Below are 18,823 nucleotides of genomic sequence, written 5' to 3'. Positions count from 1 at the left end.
AATCATAAATAATCAGCGTCCAATTAAAATGGCGTTTTCGTTAAGGGGGAAGGAAGGCTAAATGGCCTGGAGTATGATAGACGCAGAGTATCGCAGTTTCAAAAGGCATCTGTATGACAGCCAGATTATTAACATTCCTTGGAGGCACAGCTGATACGCAAGGACCAGAGCAGATGCCATTTGCACAGGGGCAAAACAGACACACATCTGGGTCTGGAGCCTTTAGCAAAACGATAGACTAAGGAGTTAATGCAGCTCTTTGCCACTCCACTGTCTCCAGCCTTTGCCATTTATGCTGCAAATCAGGATTACATGGGAGATGCCAAAAGTACAATGCAGCTAGGAATGTATTAATATTGGGAGTCATTTTGGACTCACAGCTGTCCATGGAGGCGCAGGTCAATTCTGTATCCAGGGCAGCTGTCTACCAGCTCCACCTGGTACGCAGGCTGAGACCCTACCTGCCCGCGGACTGTCTCGCCAGAGTGGTGCATGCTCTAGTTATCTCCCGCTTGGACTACTGCAATGCGCTCTATGTGGGGCTACCTTTGAAGGTGACCCGGAAACTACACCTAATCCAGAATGCGGCAGCTAGACTGGTGACTGGGGGCGGCCGCCAAGACCACATAACACCAGTCTTGAAAGACCTACATTGGCTCCCAGTACGTTTCCAAGCACAATTCAAAGTGTTGGTGCTGACCTTTAAAGCCCTAAACGGCCTCGGCCCAGTATACCTGAAGGAGCGTCTCCACCCCCATCGTTCTGCCCGGACACTGAGGTCCAGCGCCGAGGGCCTTCTGGCGGTTCCCTCATTGCGAGAGGCAAAGCTACAGGGAACCAGGCAGAGGGCCTTCTCGGTAGTGGCGCCCGCCCTGTGGAACACCATCCCATCAAATGTCAATGAGATAAACAACTACCTGACATTCAGAAGATGTCTTAAGGCAGCCGTGTTTAGGGAAGCTTTTAATGTGTGACATTAGTGTATTTTTCGTCTTTGTGGAAGCTGCCCAGAGTGGCCGGGGAAACCCAGCCAGATGGGCGGGGTACAAATAATAAATTATTATTATTATTATTATTATTATTATTATTATTATTATTATTATTATTATTATAACAATATGTTCAAATTCTTGTTTTGACTGGATTTGTAAACTTGCATTTATACTCTAGCTCTGGCTATCGCCTGTTTCTTCTTAAACAGAGGAAATCAGTTGGTTCCAGGTCTTTAACACCAAAGTAGCCCCCAAACTCCTGTGGGTCATTCCGTTATGGATTGGTGCAGTTGACCAACCGCTGGAACGCATCCGGTCCAAATTTATGCGCAAAATTCTGGGGCTGCCAAATTCTATGCCATATGCAGCCATGTGACCGGAAACTGGACAAAGGCTGCTGGGAACCAAAGCGTGGCTCACCTCTTTAAGATTCTGTCTCTGCCTACATTTCATGTCCGATCCGTCTTCTTTGACATTCCACATGCTGGCAGAATCCCACCACTACAAACAGCTAGCTTGCATTGAGAGCAAAATCAGAACCTGTGGCCTATCACTCAAGTCGCTGCTTATGCTCCCGCAGTTGGAAGCATTCCAGACAATCAAGTGCAGAATCCTAGAGATTTAATTCCAAACCTTTTGCAGTGCTGCCAATAAAACCTTTCCCATTTGGGCTGGAAATTCCACTCTCGTTTGGCCAGGACACTCCATATTTACACCAGCTTTACGATCCCCACCTACGCAGAGCTCTTTGCCTCGCAAGATTTAACGTCTTACCGTCTGCAGTTTTGCAAGGTAGATTAGAAAACAGATTAGCAACCAGTTTGGGATGTGGGTGGCACTTTGGTCTAAACCACTGAGCCTCTTGGGCTTGCCGATCAGAAGGTCGGCGGCTTGAATCCCCATGACGGAGTGAGCTCCCGTTGCTCCTGCCAATCTAGCACTTTGAAAGCACGCCAGTGCAAGTAGATAAATAGGTACGACTGTGGAGGGAAGGTTTCCGTACGCTCTTGTTTCCGTCACAGTGTTCCATTGCACCAGAAGTGGTTTAGTCATGCTGGCCACATGACCTGGAAAGCTGTCTGTGGACAAACGCCGGCTCCCTCAGCCTGGAAGCAAGATGAGCGCCACAACCCCATTGTCGCCTGTGACTGGACTTAACCGCCCAGGGTCCTTTACCTTTACCTTTTAGTAACGTGTTCTCACATCAGCAGGAAATCTTAATGCTTGGACCACGGAAGGAAGTGCATGTGTGGAGATCAGAGACCTTTAAAAAAAGAGAGAGAGAGAGAGTTACTGTCTGAATCAGACATATTGCTCCAATTCTTCAGCCCCAAGCTGGAGGGAGAAAATATCTCCGCGAGAAAATATTTCGTCTAGAGAAGAAATTGCAAGCCAGCTTTTCCTCAGGCTAGGCTCCTTCCCAGACTTCCCGCTACTGGAGAATTTCTGTCTCTGAATAGTCTAGTCTGTGATCCTGGAGGCTGATTATCACACCTGCCAAGCTGAATCAGCATTAAATGCAGCGTATTTTCCAGCAGGGAGCCAGCATCTGCTAAAAGTAAGTCAGCCATGCTGGCTGTTATGTAAGGAAAAGGTGCGCTTCCTGGAAATGGTCCATGTGAACAACACTGTATAACCACCATCAGATTAATAGGTTGGTGGAGTGACACATAACAGCTGTAAAGAGGAATCATGTAAGAAAGGTGGACTGTTTCTTGTGGTTCTCTCTAACGTCATCAGGGGCAGCAAAAGTGTATGGAGGAATGGCAATACCTTAGCTTTAAAAAAAATGGTTGAACAATTCTACTTATTGCAGCCCTTCAGTGGATGAGTGCACAGAGTATAAAAGGTACCCCCTGCCCGTACGGGCCAGTCTTGACAGACTCTAGGGTTGTGCGCCCATCTCACTCAAAGAGGCCGGGGGCCAGCGCTGTCCGAAGACACTTCCGGGTCACGTGGCCAGCGTGACATCGCTGCTGTGGCAAGTCAGAGCCGCACACAGAAACGCCGTTTACCTTCCCGCTAGTAAGCGGTCCCTATTTATCTACTTGCACCCGAGAGTGCTTTCGAACTGCTAGGTTGGCAGGCACTGGGACCGAACAACGGGAGTGCACCCCGCCGGGGGGATTCGAACCGCCGACCTTTCGATCGGCAAGCCCTAGGCACTGAGGCTTTAACCCACAGCGCCACCCGCGTCCCTAGAGTATAGGCTTTGGTGAAGAAGGTTTTCTTGGGTAAAATACAGAGCATCCCCAAACTCGGCCCTCCAGATGTTTTGGGACTACAACTCCCATCATCCCTAGCTGACAGGGCCAGTGGTCAGGGATGATGGGAATTGTAGTCCCAAAACATCTGGAGTTGGGGGATGCCTGATACAGAGGAATGAAGAAAGATATGGAGGGGAAGAATGAATTGATTGTGAAGCATTTCCAAATGAACATGAGGAGAGATATATTTTTCAGGGAGAACCACTACAGAACCCACGAGTGAAGGCAGATGTCAAAATCTTAAGTGTTGTGGAAGTACTCCGAATGCACATTCATTGCCTCTAAATACGCAATCCAGAAACTGAAAGCACTTGGGGGTACGAACTATACAGTGATTGATTTTTTAAATTATTTTTCAGTGAAATTTGCTTACAAGGACTAATCCATTTGCCTACAGGTGCAGCGCGGAAGAATTTCTAAATGCAGGCACCCCAGGCCTACTCAGGAACTACCAGAGCTGATACACCTCAGTAGATTCTACCAGGGCTGACACCTGTCCTAATACTGCCCCCCCTACAAATTCTCCCTTATGCTGCCACTGGTTCTGACCCACCCCAGCAAGGCATGCAGCTGCCAGCCACCACTGATCTCCCCACCCCACCCTTAGATGAGATTTCCCAATCAATGTGGTGTATCTCAAACGGTGAGCTGGGGACCACTACCAGTGATCCTCAACACACACTTGCAGAAAAGCTTGGTTCAGCTGGAACTCTGCATGTGCCCCCAAGACCGTGAGTGTGATTTGCCTTTGCTCCGAGCCATGAGAGAGTTTTCTTGCTGTGGCCGGGGGAAGACCCTAGTGTGCGTGGCGGTGACAATCCCAGCACATCCCTGGTGGCTAATTCATTTCAGAACCCAACGCCATCTCAAAATACAAGTAACAGCCTTAAATCGGCAGATGACCGCTCATTAGGAACAAATGATTATCCGCTGACAAGCATGCCCCACCGTAATTAAATATCCTTTTTCATTTCTCAAGAAAGGGAAGTTCATTCCCTGTCAGCCTGGATGCGACTGCGTTGCTGCTAGATTGTGTTAATTAGGTCAGGTATTTCTTTGCATTTCTGAGAACTTCTAAAGATCATCTTTTTTCCAGCAAAAGGCAAGAGTACCCAGCTAGAAATAGATTGAATAAATGGGCTGCCCATGTGGCCAGGCTTTCACCCTGTGGCATGATAGTTAATTAAGTCAACTCTGCAATGCCAGGAATTCTCCATCCATGGCTTTTGTTATGAAATGTTACTTAGGTACAAGCCTGGATCCTTTGTGGAGAGGCTCCTGTCACATTTCAGGTGATGCAGTAAGATACATTTCAGTGCACAATGCATCCCACACAGCCAGACCTCAGCACTCTGCTCAGCCTCAGGAACCCATCAGCACAGGAAAAAAGAAAAAAACATTATGGGAGCATGACCTGTCGTGAAAATTCTTCTCAATATTGATCCAGAGTAGATCCCAATGTATAGTTAGCAGAGTAAAAACTTAAACACGTTACAGGATTCCCCAAAAAATAGACCAGAGGCAATTGTAATTCATCCAGCAGAGCTTTACTGCTGCTGAAGGCAAATGAGCATAATGGTCACAAATCCAATACATTCAGGACTGGCACTGTCCATAAGAAATCCAGTTGCAGCAGACTTAACTTAAACTTACAATAACTGAGAATACCGGTAAGTCTAAACCTTAACATTACAGTGGTACCTTGGGTTACATGCGCTTCAGGTTACATACACTTCAGGTTACAGACTCCACTAAACCAGAAATAGTACCTCGGGTTAATAACTTTGCTTCAGGATGAGAACAGAAATCGTGCAGCGGCAGCGGCAGCAGGAGGCCCCATTAGCTAAAGTGGTGCTTCAGGTTAAGAACAGTTTCAGGTTAAGAACGGACCTCCGGAAGGAATTAAGTTCTTAACCCGAGGTACTACTGTATAGCATATTATGTACAGAACACCACACCAGAAGGAAGGGAGATAGAAAGAGAAAGTGAAACTCAGGCTCCTTCTGGCCTTAGTTTTATAGTCAGCATGACCTTGACAGAAAGAGATAACAGAACCAGTTTAAACCAGCTGTACTCAGCTTCTCTGAAGGAATAACCCAAATATCATGAAGCCTTCTGCTTGCTTCTTTCATACAGAGAAGCTTCCAGAAGCTTCCAGAAGCCTCTTGAATTAAGTAGAATAGGAAAGATCTCTACACATCAGATCAATACTTTCTGTACTAAGAAATGCAAACTGACAGTTCAGCCTAGGTGGCATATAAATTATTATTATTATTATTATTATTATTATTATTATTATTAATGTCAGATGCATGACATTACATTGTGAGACGTAAAACATGGAGATTGCCTGGCACCAAGTGCAGCCAAGCAGCCACTCAATTCCCATTCCACTATAGTGAAGACAACAGGGCCGGATCTACACTGATCTGTAAAAACGCTATTAAAGACTATTTTAAAAAGGTTATATAGCTCTCAATGCAATTTCCCATTGTCAAGAGATTGCTGCTCTGCATTGCCCTCTGGTGTCACATTTTTAGAATGCATTTTTAATGTTATAACCCACCAGGTTTGCCTATCCAGCAGGAGTGGGGTCCCACCAGCATGCCAAAGTGGTGGCAGGTGACCAGTGGTAGCGGGGATCACCCAGTGTTTGGGTGATAGCCGGGATAGCTTGAGAAGACAGAGCACGAGACTCTTCATTTCAGGGACGTGGGTTTAAGCCCCACCTTGGGCGAAAGATTCCTGCATTGCAGGGGGTTGGACTATATGACCCTTGTGGTCCCTTCCAAGTTTACAATCCTGTGATTCTGTGATTGGTAGCACTAAGCCAAGGGCCCACTGAACCCTGGCACCAGATCAATCGCAGCCCACAAAACTGTATTTCAGGATTATTATTTTTGTTGAGGGTTCCAGTCACAGATTTCCCACATAATGTGTCATTTGAGCTTGAGATCAAGAAGCAGTTATGAGGTTAGTGTAGCAATTGGTGTATTTATTTGCAGGGAGAAAGGTTTCTGTTATTTCTCCTCACTTACCCAATTTTCAGGCTGTCTGTGGTGTTTTTGCTAAAGAGATCGAGGTGGGTAGGGTGCGTTGAATTTTTCAGTTTTCAAATTCCCCAAATGAGGGGTGCTAAAAAGTTGTAACATGACTTGGGAATACAAAATATATTTTGGTTAAATTAATATAATTTAGTTTTGCTAAGTAAAATGTTTGTAAAATTGCATAAAAACAATTGCCAGCTATTTGCAGTTACCATATTTTTTGCACCATAACACTCACTTTTTTCCTCCTAAAAAGTAAGGGGAAATGTCTGTGCGTGTTATGGAGGGAATGCCTACGGGTGGCATGCCTACAGATTTTCCTCCTCTAAAAACTATGTGCGTGTTATGGTCGGGTGCGTGTTATAGAGCGAAAAATACGGTACATTATTTTTCTATTTATTTAGCATTACCTGATATTTTCAGAAGGTGACATTAAAATTCTTTGGTTTTCCAAAAGCAGTTTATGTGCTTCTTCATCAAATGTAGACCAGCCAAGCTAAATGTAGACCTGTCCCATCCCCCCCAAAAATAGTAGATTTGAAATCCTTGCACCCAAAAAATGTACTTTTACGGCCCCTCACTAAAGAAATGTGCAAAAGAATAAGTTTCACCCCACTAAAATAGAATGCCCTAGTGGGAGGGGGTTGGAGAATGAAAGTGAACTGTGAAGACACTTTCTGAGAACAAATATATATATATCCTCAAGAGCTCTGTTTCATAATGAATCCAAGGAAGAGAAAGCTAACAAGCAATGACATTCCTTGGGGTAGTTGTGGGGATTGGTTGATGGAGCAGTGTTTCATTCATATTAATGGACCAGCCTTCTCTGGATAAATACCAAATACCAGATAGTACAGTGGTACCTTGTCAGGAGCTCATCCTACACTCGAGTAGGACCCTCGCAGAGACAAATGCCCGACTGGCATGTTCTCTCCCTCCTGGTCGTTCGTTCGGGAACTTCAAAAGCTTTCTTCAGCCCGAACATCATAGCGACCGATGCCAACAGACATCGGCACACTTAGGGATCCGCAGAGTCTGTGCAGTTCGTGTGACAGACCTCAGCAACTCAGCATTTTGGCTAATCTACTTTATTTACATATAAACACACACGGAGCACTGCAACATGGCTCCCTCTCTCTCTACAGCAAGAGAACAGCAGACAATAAAGAGAAAAAGAACAAAGGACAATAGTCCCACTTCACAGAATACAGTAACAAAAACATCCTGTCTCCGTCACTTCCCACTTTGTGGAGTCAAAACATACACCGTCATGTGATAGACAAAAATCCCATGCCTGCAATCATGGAGCAGGAATTCTAACATACCTCGGGTTATGAACAGTCCTGCTTACGAATGCTTTGGGTTACGAACGCCACAAACCCGGAAGTAGGTGTCCCAGGTTGCGAACTTTGCCCTGGGATATGAACGCAATCCACTTCCGGGGCCGTGGGAGGCCTATGTAGGGAATGCGTGCCTCGGGTTAAGAATGCTTCGGGTTAAGAACGGACTTCCAGAACAAATTAAGTTCATAACCCGAGGTACCACTGTAAACTGGATCTATCCAGAACTATAATCTCCCTTGTTGGCCTCAATCTACCCAAAGATAAGTCCCATTAATTTCAATGGATGAAAGTTAAGACTGATATTAACAGGAAGTGGTGAATATGATGTGGGTTGTGTGTGTGTTTTTTCCATTCGATATGTCTAAATAAGCACATGTATAACAAAGCAAATTGCAGGGCACTATTAGGGTATCATCCGTACACAGTCAGCATTATGACGCACTCTCGGCTTTGAATAATCTAACTTCACAGTTCAGTTCCACTTGGTTAGGCAAATTAAAATATGTATGAGTAAATAGCTTTGTGGTTTGTGAATAATGCAGGAACAGTGAGACAAAAGCAGTTTCAAGACCTCTACCAAATGCCACTTGGGATGTAAACCAAAGGACAATGTAGTCAATGGAGTGTCTCTCTTGAGTTCAGGGGGAGCTGGCCTGCACTTCTTCATGTTTTACATAAAGGTTGATTACTCAGGCTTTGGGCAAGATTAGTAGGGATGAACTGGAGAGTTTTGCCATTTAATTAAACATCTTCACCCTCAATGCATTTGTTGTTCATTACGCTGTGAAATTGCTTTTCTAGTGGCTTGATATATTTTTGATCTTCTAACGTGACAAGTTGTTTGTTCAAAGCATCTGTAATTCCAGTGGAGGCTAGTATTTGCTCTCTATCCTTTATGCATTTTTTTCCCAAACACTTGCTTTCTCATCTACTGTTAATTTGTAATTTTCATTATACCCCATAGCTAAAACATAGTCCTCCACCTTCGGGGAACATATTTAACATCATTTGATTCATACATAACATTATTCAAGAGGCCCAGCTTATAACATTATTCATGAGTTGAATATTTTCAACTTTTATCCTCCTTCAAATTAGCCCAGGGAGGTATAATAATCTAAATAAATTTCTTACAGTTGTATTCTTCTCTTCTTCCAAGGAGCTCACAACTGTGTACAGACAATCCCCTTAATTCTCAAAACAATCCCGTGATGTATGCTAGCCTAAGAATTGGTCAGTTAACCAAACGTTCTTCAGTGAAATTCACAGCTCGGTAGAGAACTTACCCTCCCTGGTCCTAGTCTTTCACTTTAAGTCACACCACACATATGAGTAAGGCTAAAGCAGGGGTTTCCAACATGGTGCCCATCTAGTATTGTAGGCTACAACTCCCTCTCAGCATGGCCAATTTTCCAGGATTGATGGGAACTGTAGTCAAGCAAATTCTTGAAGACATCACATTGGGCTTCATGCTTTAATTGGTAGGCTGGTCAACTGGCTGTCTGGCCTGAACCCTAAAGTTGGAAGGGGCTCTCTCAAACTTTGACTCAGAGATGCCCACTTTCCTTGGCTATTTCCACCATCGTAGTCCTTTGTAGCTGCTCCTCCCTGACCTACTGTTTTTCAGCTACCTTTCTCCCCTTAATGTGCACGTTGTTTTATGTAAGCATTTCGAACCAGTGCTATGTATTCTGAGATGGAAATATTGGTGGTCATCAGGCAGGAGTGCTAGAGGCAGCAGTGTGTGTGAAGACAAGGTGCTGTGTGGTTTTAACTATTCAATTTGTTATTGCTTTCACTGAATTTCAAATTATCAAGGGGGACAGTTATAGCAGCAGCAGCAGAGAGGGCAGTGCAGGATCTTGTCCTAGCAAGACAAGTTGTTTAAAAGGATGAGGCTGGATTGGTCCCAAGGACTGACAGCTGACTGAGTTCCAAGTCAGATAGGGCAGCTGGTATTGCAGCCTAGTTGGACCTTTGAGGAACATAGTTCCACTTCCAAGGCATGCATAGCTGCCAACTTACAGATTTGAAAATAAGGGACCAGCAGCCTTGAAAATAAGGGATCAGCAGCCAAAATAAGGGATTTTCCAAGCACAGGTATGTTCACCTTCTGAGCCCCTCCGAGCCAAAGGCAGAAAGCCCAGCCAGCAGCCAAACGAAGCCTCAAGCCTCAAGGAAAACCACCATCACCTCTCCGCTGGGAAGCGCTGAGCAAAGGCAAGTCCCCAGGCAACGCAGCCGATTTGATCAGCACAAGGCATGCAAGCTCTACACCCGAGTCGTTCTTAGACTCCTTATTGGGTGAGCAACGCAGCCAAACAACACAGTTGGAGCCTCCCTCCTCCCTGGCCAGCAAGGAGGGAGGGAGAGGAGCTGCTTCCTTTGAAACCCAGGAAATTTGAGGGACATCATCAATAAGGGACAGCAGCGGGACATGGCGCTGGGATAAGGGACTGTCCCGCCAAATAAGGGACGCTTGACAGCTATGAAGGCATGTAGTAGAATATGGCCTTAATGGTGCAGGAGATAGGGCAATGGAGCCTTGCTCTGGGGCAGGAAGACAGACACACAGCTGTACCCTGAACACTGATATAATGTATCATACACAACATGCACCGAACTGCATGAGGTATAGCTATTTTACCTTAGTGTCTGCCATTCTGTGTATCAAGGAATGCTATTTTCACAGTACTACTGGTTATGGGTCAATGAGAAAACACGATTATCCTCCTTTCCTCACTTAAACTTCATTCAAACAGATTGATTATGTTTCTAATATGCAATTACCACGCTTTTGCTTTAAAGGCTAGCACTACAAGCTTACAATTACCGCTCTGCACTGATAAAAAATACCTAGCTGGAAAAGCCTTATTGATTTGCTTCTGGGTTGTTAAACCAGCTCTTCAAATCTTTCAGTGGGATCCTCCAAAAGGATCCTCCAAAAGAAATTAAAAGGGATCATACAGCCTAACCCCTTCCGCCACCCGGCAACTCACAACAATATGGTCTCTCCTGGTTGTATCACTCAGGTGGTGAGCAGCTGTATTGTGATCCTCTCCATATACTGACAAATTCTCATTTATTTCACCAAAATTCCACTGGCCAAAGACCTAGTATAGTAGATAAGAGAATAAAGCTTATCACTGATTGCTTCTGAAATAAGCAGAGAACCTTTGAAAGGTGCATTACACACCTCATCCAAGAAGTTCTACCATGAACAACTTGACTTTTAAGAAGCTTCCTGGTGTTGTTTATTATTATTTATTAAATTTGTACACCACCCTTCATCCATACATCTCAGGACAGTTCATAACATAAATGTACAAGATAAAAATACACAATAAAAGCAAAACAAACCAGTAACCCCCTTCACCCACACCCACAAACAAATTTAAAAGGATACAGGATGTTAGTCAGCCAAAGGCCTGGTTGAAGAGGAATGTTTTTGTCTGGCACCTAAAGGTGAATAATGAAGGCACCAGGACAGTCATTAATTATGATTTAGTAAGATTGTGGCAAGTGCATTATAATAATTATATACATGCTTGGCGAAATAACTCTTTTCACTCTTACAGAAGCAAAAATGCATCTCAATAAGCATTTTTGTGTTGGCCTCATTTTAAATGCATGTCTACTTTGCTAATCCTAAACCAAGACACGCTGATTTTTAAACCTTATAGTCAATTTATAAGCTCCTGAACAAGAACTAGTTGATAGGATTGCATGGCGATATTTTATGCTTCTCAGTGCCTGTTAACCGTTCTGGTGCATGTGAGCAGGCACAGTGTTCATGTTGGCATAGCTCCGGAGCTCAGCAACACAAACAAAATGAACTGCCTTTACATCTTTTTAAATATTTGCATCATGAAGCCAATTTCATTTTCACTGCAGAAATCCCCTTTAGGATTTCCTTTCTATACAATTTCAATAAAGAGAGCTCCTGGAGGTTCAGTTCAAAAATTCTGACTGTGAAGAACTACAGAATATCTCCTGCTTAACGTTGACATAGGGGGAAAAATACGTGTGAATAAAAAGATCTGCGTAAATCTTTCAGGAACAGTATGTGCAGTACGCAGGCGGGAATCAAGATTAGTCAGGAATTTGCATTGCGTGGACAGGCGGAGTCCCCAGATCCCGAGTGCCCGCCCCCCGCGTCATGTGGAATAACGACTCAAGACAACATGCTATGGGATTAAATTGGCCACAACTTTATTAAATTTCAAATGGAGCCAAGTGAGGATTCCCAGGTAAGATCCTCCCTCTATTGTGTGGGCAGGTAATCCCTCCCCTACCTGGCCCGATCTCCTTGGCAACGCTTCCTCCAGGTGGGATTGGACAACTGACTGGGGTAGGCGGAGACCTCCAGGTATCCCACCTGAGGGAAGGCAAAGCCAAGCCTATGCTGATGGAGCCAGATCCAGGGGCTGCGCGCGTCCACCCAAAGGTCGCCCCCCATTTTATGCGGGGAGCGGTCATTATGTAGTTTTTTTCCTGCCTTAAATAAACCTCTTAACCAATAGCCTTAAGCTGATAAGATAGCAGTCTGGACCAGGTCACAAACTTACCAAAGATGGATCGCATCATACTCATTTCAGTGATTTCCATTCCTGACCACAGAGAAGCATGTGAACTGAAGTAATTTCCTCTTCCTTTGCTACCTGAATTCTCCAGCATCCTTAATTTGGGATGCAAGGTTAAGTACAGAACCGATCTTGTTGTCTCGCATGCGGAAGTGTATTCTCCTGGGGACTTGCCAGCCATGCCCTGAATCTAAGAATGGATGCATATAATATAGCTGCCACCAAGAGAATGCTACTTCAGATTTTCCTTTTTTAAATGTGGTGGCATAGAGAGAAAAATGATCTATTCATGAAAGAGTTGGCTTTGTTCACCAATACTAAGGCATCAAGATGTAGAAAGTCACAACTAAACACTACCTGTTAATTGGTCTGTGCTTATGTTGAGAGCAAACATGAAGTTTGTTTTGCAGAAGTAAATGTGAATGTCAAGGGTTTTTTAAAATTCAACATATCCCCAAATGAAAAGCTTTGATGAGTCAAACTCTATCAGTGCCAGGAAGATAAAGGAAATTGAATGCATGAGCCGCTTTTTTAAATAGAAAAACTATTCCGTTTTATTTTCTTGTTTGATCGGAGATACATCTTGCCACTCAACATGTTGTATGTTACTGTTCTGACATCAGGGCAAGATAACAATGAAAACAAACCAGAGATCATGATCCAATCCACAATTTTGTGCTCTTAAATCTCACTGAAGTCAATGTGGATTTAAAGGGCTCGGAGCTCTCTGATGGATTGTAGCTAACAATATATAACCAATTCATCAATGGGAATACAAGGCTTAAATAAGATGGATGAATTTATTTTCCATTCTTTTCATCCTGAATGCATTTCTAATCTCAGGCAAAAACCTGGCTATTACCTGTGGTTATAATAATTTATGAAACACCATCCATGTAGATTTCAGGACAATTTACAACTGTCTGTTGGCCTGCATTTTTACAGAATGAAGATTTCCCCTTCCAGAGATAGGCATCCCTTAAAATTTGTGATATCTTAAAACCCTAGTAATCATTTAAGACTGCCTTTTTCATTTTACACTCAGTAGCAAACATGTTATCAAATAGCAATCTGACTTTAGCAACCACGAAAAATATATCTCGGCAGATTAGTGTCATGTAATGAACAAAGCATCGCTGTGCTGGATGTTTGTGGGTTTTCTTTTCAGCACACAACTTGCCAGAAGCTGTGTGCGCACGCACAAAAGTTCCTGCCAAAATACAAGCCACCCATCGTAGGGGGGAAATCAGTTTTCATATTGAACGGTGCTCAGCACGATCCTCCATCCTTTTCTCTTGGCAAGCAGTTTGACACGAAAGCAGGAAGGAGCATACAGAATTCTGTTGTGGATCATCTTCATTAAAAATGGTTATGGCCAAAAGTTTCACCCCTGTTCTACCTCCTCCACTGTTTAGTGAAACAGTTCCCTACATTTTAGCTAAGCACTAAAATTTAAAACAAAATGGTAACCACTAGGTTAGATTACTGTAACATGTTACGTGTTGGGCTGCCTCTTAAGACAGTTTGGACACTTCAGCTTGTGCAGAATTTGGCAGCCAGGTTGCTCACTAAGACAAGGCAGTTTCAGCATATTACACTGATCCTGGTCCGACTGCACTGGCTATCAATTAGTTTCATGCTAGCTAAGTACCATCAGGGCATGTGCACAGATAGTTTAAATGCACACATTTATTTATTTTTTACAGCCTTTCTGTGCAATGTATAGCAGCAGTCACAGCTTGAACAGGCACAGATCAAATAGTGAACTCCCTGACAAACATAACATTGGCTGCCCCTGGTGTGAATGAAGAAACTCGCCCTGTAATGGGTCACAAGCACAGAGCGAGGACTGCTATTGTTTCATTTGAGCAGTTGATATAATGCAGGTAGAAAACTCACCATTCTGACACTTGTTTTGAACATACCACATAGCGCAGGCTCAGTTCTGACCATGGGGCTTGTGGTCTTTTCTTCCTTGCAGGTTTTTCAGCAGAGGTCAGGGGGCCATCTGTCATGGATGCTTTGGCCGAGGTTCCTGCATTGCATGGGGTTGGACTAGATGACCCTTGGGTCCCTTGCAATTCAATGATCCTAAGGAAGGGGTTAAAACATTTCAACTTTTGTTGTTTAAAACAACTAGACTTGCAGCACACACAGGGTTTGATCAGCGAGTCAGATTTCAGTTGGAAAGGCTTCGGTGCACAAAGCATTAATGAGGCCTTGAAACATCTTCCATAAGAGCTGGAAATCAGAAAGCGTTCCCTTGCAGAGGTGACCAAAGACCTACTCTAGAATCTGCTTTAGTGAATGCATTTTTTTGACCCCAGTGATACATTACAAGGTCAGACATACAGTATAGTCCAAAACTTTCACTGCTTAATAAGAATGTGCACTACAGTGCTGAAAAATAAGCTTCCAGGGTAGAAGATTAATCACTTTTCAGGTCAGCATTCAAGCACTCCCCAGCATCTCTTAGCCTGTATTCATTACCTGCATTTCAGCAAGTATATTAAAGGCAATGGCCTTATTCTTCCATATATTTAGTGAGTTCTCTTCACTGGCACAGATTTCCTTTCTTTCTTTTTCTTCCAGTTTGGCTTCTAGTCTTCTATCAGGAACAACAACTCTCCTGCTTTCTGATAATCTATTTCTGCCCTTATCTGAAAAAGCTTCCTTCTGCCTTCTTCATATGAAAATGTGACGTCTTGTAAATTATGTTGTTCAGCCATCCTGACACATTATTTTAATGCTGACCTTTGTAAAAATCCAGTGAATGAATATTAACAAGCCTCCCTCTATCAGAAAATTAATTTAACTGCATGCATAGTTATTGTGAGCACCCCTTGGCAGCGGTGATAAAATGTTTAGAGTGGAAACAGAAATGCAAACATGGTATGATGATGCTACATAGCAGCAGCTGGAAATGTTTGCCCTATGCTGTTGCTTTTGGTAGCTTGTCATGTTTCTGGGAAGTGCCCCTATAATCAATATCACCACCGTTAAGGAAAGGAAAGATCTGATCTGGAAGCATGAATGATCTCCAGCATGCACAATTACTTGATCAAACACGGTACTGTATAGGCACATCCAAAAGAGACACCATTCTAGAATGTTTCCACAAGGAAATAAGGTACAGTAGTTTAAAATTCAGTTTGATCCGAGATACAGGACCTAAAAACACACTGAAAGGCTATTTTACCAAACTCCTTTAATATAGAGTGATAGACCAATTCAGAAAGTTTCTTATTTCACAACTTTTTTTTTTAGTTTTACTCACTATAGCCCTTTAAAGAGCCCTCCCCATTACCAAATAGCTAAGAAAGTTAATACAATTTTTTCACTTGACACAGTTACAGAGGCAGATAATGGAATGATTTGCTTCCATCTATGATCTTGTTCTTTATCCAAAAAGCTCTCCTGCAATTTTTGCAGTTTATTCTACATTACAGTGGGGTGAGAGCTTGGCTTTACAAACACATGGGCTAGGATTATTTAATCTTAATAACTAACCCTGATCTTTATTATTTGCCTCCTTCCTGCAATTACATGGACAGATTTCCTTGGTAACATTTTCTGGCCTAGCAGGAGCTCAAGTGGATCCATTATCTATTCCAGTCCCATTTCTCTTTGCAGACATTTGTTACAATTTATTGCTTGTTAAATCTTAAAGCTGCATTTTTATCACTCTCTTATGAAAAATTGGCAACAATTTATTAATTACTATAATTCATACAAAATGAATCCAGAATTACTGCTGCTAGCTATTGAAATTGCATAACTCAATAACTCATAAATTTTAAAGAGTCCCATTAAAAAAATATTGGTGAAAATATTTTTTTTGTGTGAGAGAGTATACATAATACGACAGAAGGATTTTAAATTCTCGTTCATATATTTCTTTCTATGAGATAAGGAAATGTACAGAATTATTATATATGAATATTTAATATAACTACCCATCCAACATTGAGAATGTTTAATATAAGCATCATTCATTTTAATTTATGTATGGCTATGCTACAAATTCACTCTTTCATCTAAAACTAGGATGAAATCTTCAGAGGTATTTATCATAATAATTAGGGAGCCACATTGAACCAAAACCTGGGGGGGGGGCTGTATTTTCTTCCCCCTAAGCTAGAACAGAATCTGAACTTTTATCTGAAAGTCTCTGGCCCAGAACAGACCTGTCAAATGCTCCATTTCCAATAAGATATATCCCACAATATGTAGTCATGACCAATGGTTTTAAAAAAGAACCAGAAGAATTCATGGAAGATGAGGCTATTGATGCCTGCTAGCCACAGTGACTATGTTCTGCCTCCATTATCAAAGGCAATATGCCTTTCATTGCCTGTTGCTGGGGAAGCGTGTTCTACTTCATGGAGAGCACGTGTTGCGGTGGGGGCCACTAGGACACTCCAAAGTTGGGGGCGGGGCTAATTGTTCGTTGGCCACTGATGCGATTGGGGCTTCCCTTGTTGTTGGGAAGAAGTTAATGTTGCCATTTGTTGATTGACAGCCAGAAATGCTAAAAGTCCTTGCACGAGGCTAGGGCTTCCTCTTTTCGCCCGTGCATCGGATTGCCCATCCCCCCCTCCCTAGAATTAGGGTTGTTCGCTTTGACCTTGCTATGCCTGTCATGGGGTCGTCTGCTCTTGGGGCAGGGGCCTGGTAGGAATTTTGTCCATCTGGCTGATTGGCTGGGGCCATTTGGTTTTTGCCTACTGCGTAGCAAATCGTCACAACTTGTAAGGTTGCGGTTAGGCATTGGTTTATGGTTTGGTTGGTTGAGGGGAAGTGGTTGAGTGTCTGCCCTTGGTAGGTTGAGTGCCTGCCCCTCTAATGTTGCTGCTGCAAGGGATTCCGTTAAATGAATTAGGGGCTAACTATTGCTTGTCCACTCTGTCAAGGGGGCTCGGGCCATAGCAATGAGCTCCTGGTTGCATTTGGGGTGAGGGCAGGTTCCCTGCTCCGCGTAACCCCCAAGTGTATTCCCCCATTCTGACTTTCGCATCGTGCGGAATGTCAGTCTGTCCCCCATGGTGGGGGCAGATAGTCGCAACCAATGCCTAAGCAACCACTCACAAATATGTATTTCAATAAAGTTGTGGCCAAAATTATGCCAAAAACCTTAAACAAAAAATTCTATGTGATGTGTGAGTTATTGGGGTGGCCCTGGGGACCTCGACACGCAACTGCAAGAGGGAGAAATGCTGTTGCGATCTGGTCCTGCATGCAGACCTCCCATTGGCAACTGGCTGGCTGCTATTAGAACAGGATCCTGGCCTAGATGGGCCTTTTCCCAGATCCAGTAAGGCTGCTCTTCTGTTCTTCCGCCCTTCCGAATGTTGCTGTGCATGTTCTGGCTGAAGTCGTATGCTTCCTCCAAGCTCTCGCTGATGCCCCTTGAGTTCAGTACATTTGGAAAGAGAGGCAGCGAGGAGGGATCAGGACAGAGGAGGGTTCAAAATGTATGAGTCGGTGATAGGGAAGCTTCCTGACTGTGTCATATTCCCAGTGGATTTAATCAGGTTTAGTGGTCAAGATCAATCAGAACTGATCCAATTTTAAATCTGTTTACTTTTGGATCTCTAGCAGATGCCTGGGAAATGAACCCAGTTCGATGGACCTTTTTGTTGGAACGGGGGCAACCTCCCATTATTACTCACAAAATGTGAATGGTGTTTTGTAATTATTATGTTGAGGTTTTTTAAAAAAAATGGTTCACAAAACAGAAACTTACTACCTAGCATTCGGAGAGGAGCAACAAGGTGCAACGTCAGTGGCTGTTTCGTGTAGGAAAAACAACCTCATGACAAGTCAACTTAGAGCTAAATGGAGCTCTATGGAGCTCAGATGGAGCTGAGGGTGGTTAGCTAGGGGTCAGCAACCTTTTTCAGCAGGGGGCCGGTCCACTGTCCCTCAGACCTTGTGGGGGGGCCAGACTATTTTTTTTGGGGGGGGATGAACGAATTCCTATGCCCCACAAATAACCCAGAGATGCATTTTAAATAAAAGCACACATTCTACTCATGTAAAAACTCGCTGATTCCTGGACCATCCACAGGTCGGATTTAGAAGGCGATTGGGCTGCATCCAGCCCCTGGGCCTTAGGTTGCCTACCCCTGGTGGTTAGCCCTTCCTCCTGTCACTTTTCCAATGAAAATGTCCCCAATGTATTCCTCCCCACCCCTTAAAGTACCAGGTGTATGTTTGCAAGAATTAAATATATGCCTGGAACCCAGAAAGGAAGTTGTTTAAGGAAGATTTTGTTGTGGCAAAATGGTCTGTAGGAACAGATTAAACATACTCCCTTTCTGCTGTCCCCACCCTGTTCCAAAGCTGTTTTTCCCTAAATGCCATTGGGCTTGTGCTCCACCTGTTTGTGTGTAGTGTGTAGCTCCATCTTCAGCCTTTTTTCCACAAAGTGAATGAGCATAATGTATATGTCTTGTGTCCCTCTTCTCACTGATGCCAGCAGTTTACACCCATAATTTACTGGTATAAAATCTAATGAGGAACAGAATATATAATAGATGCTTTATATAGAGGGTTTAGAGGGTTGCTATATTCTTCTGTTTCAGATGC

The 18,823-nt window shown here is 43.5% G+C and overlaps 1 protein-coding gene across 1 annotated transcript in view; it reads left to right on the top strand.

The window, feature by feature from the left end:
• KCNS3 (potassium voltage-gated channel modifier subfamily S member 3) overlaps positions 1 to 18,823 on the top strand; it is a 442,125-nt gene that overhangs the window by 111,014 nt on the left and 312,288 nt on the right. The window lies entirely within an intron of this gene.

This window comes from Podarcis tiliguerta (genome assembly GCF_965153285.1).
Source record: "Podarcis tiliguerta genome assembly, chromosome: 3".
NCBI lineage: Eukaryota > Metazoa > Chordata > Lepidosauria > Squamata > Lacertidae > Podarcis > Podarcis tiliguerta.
The sequence above is the reverse complement of the archived record's forward strand: the minus strand, read 5'-3'. Positions and strand labels throughout refer to the sequence as shown.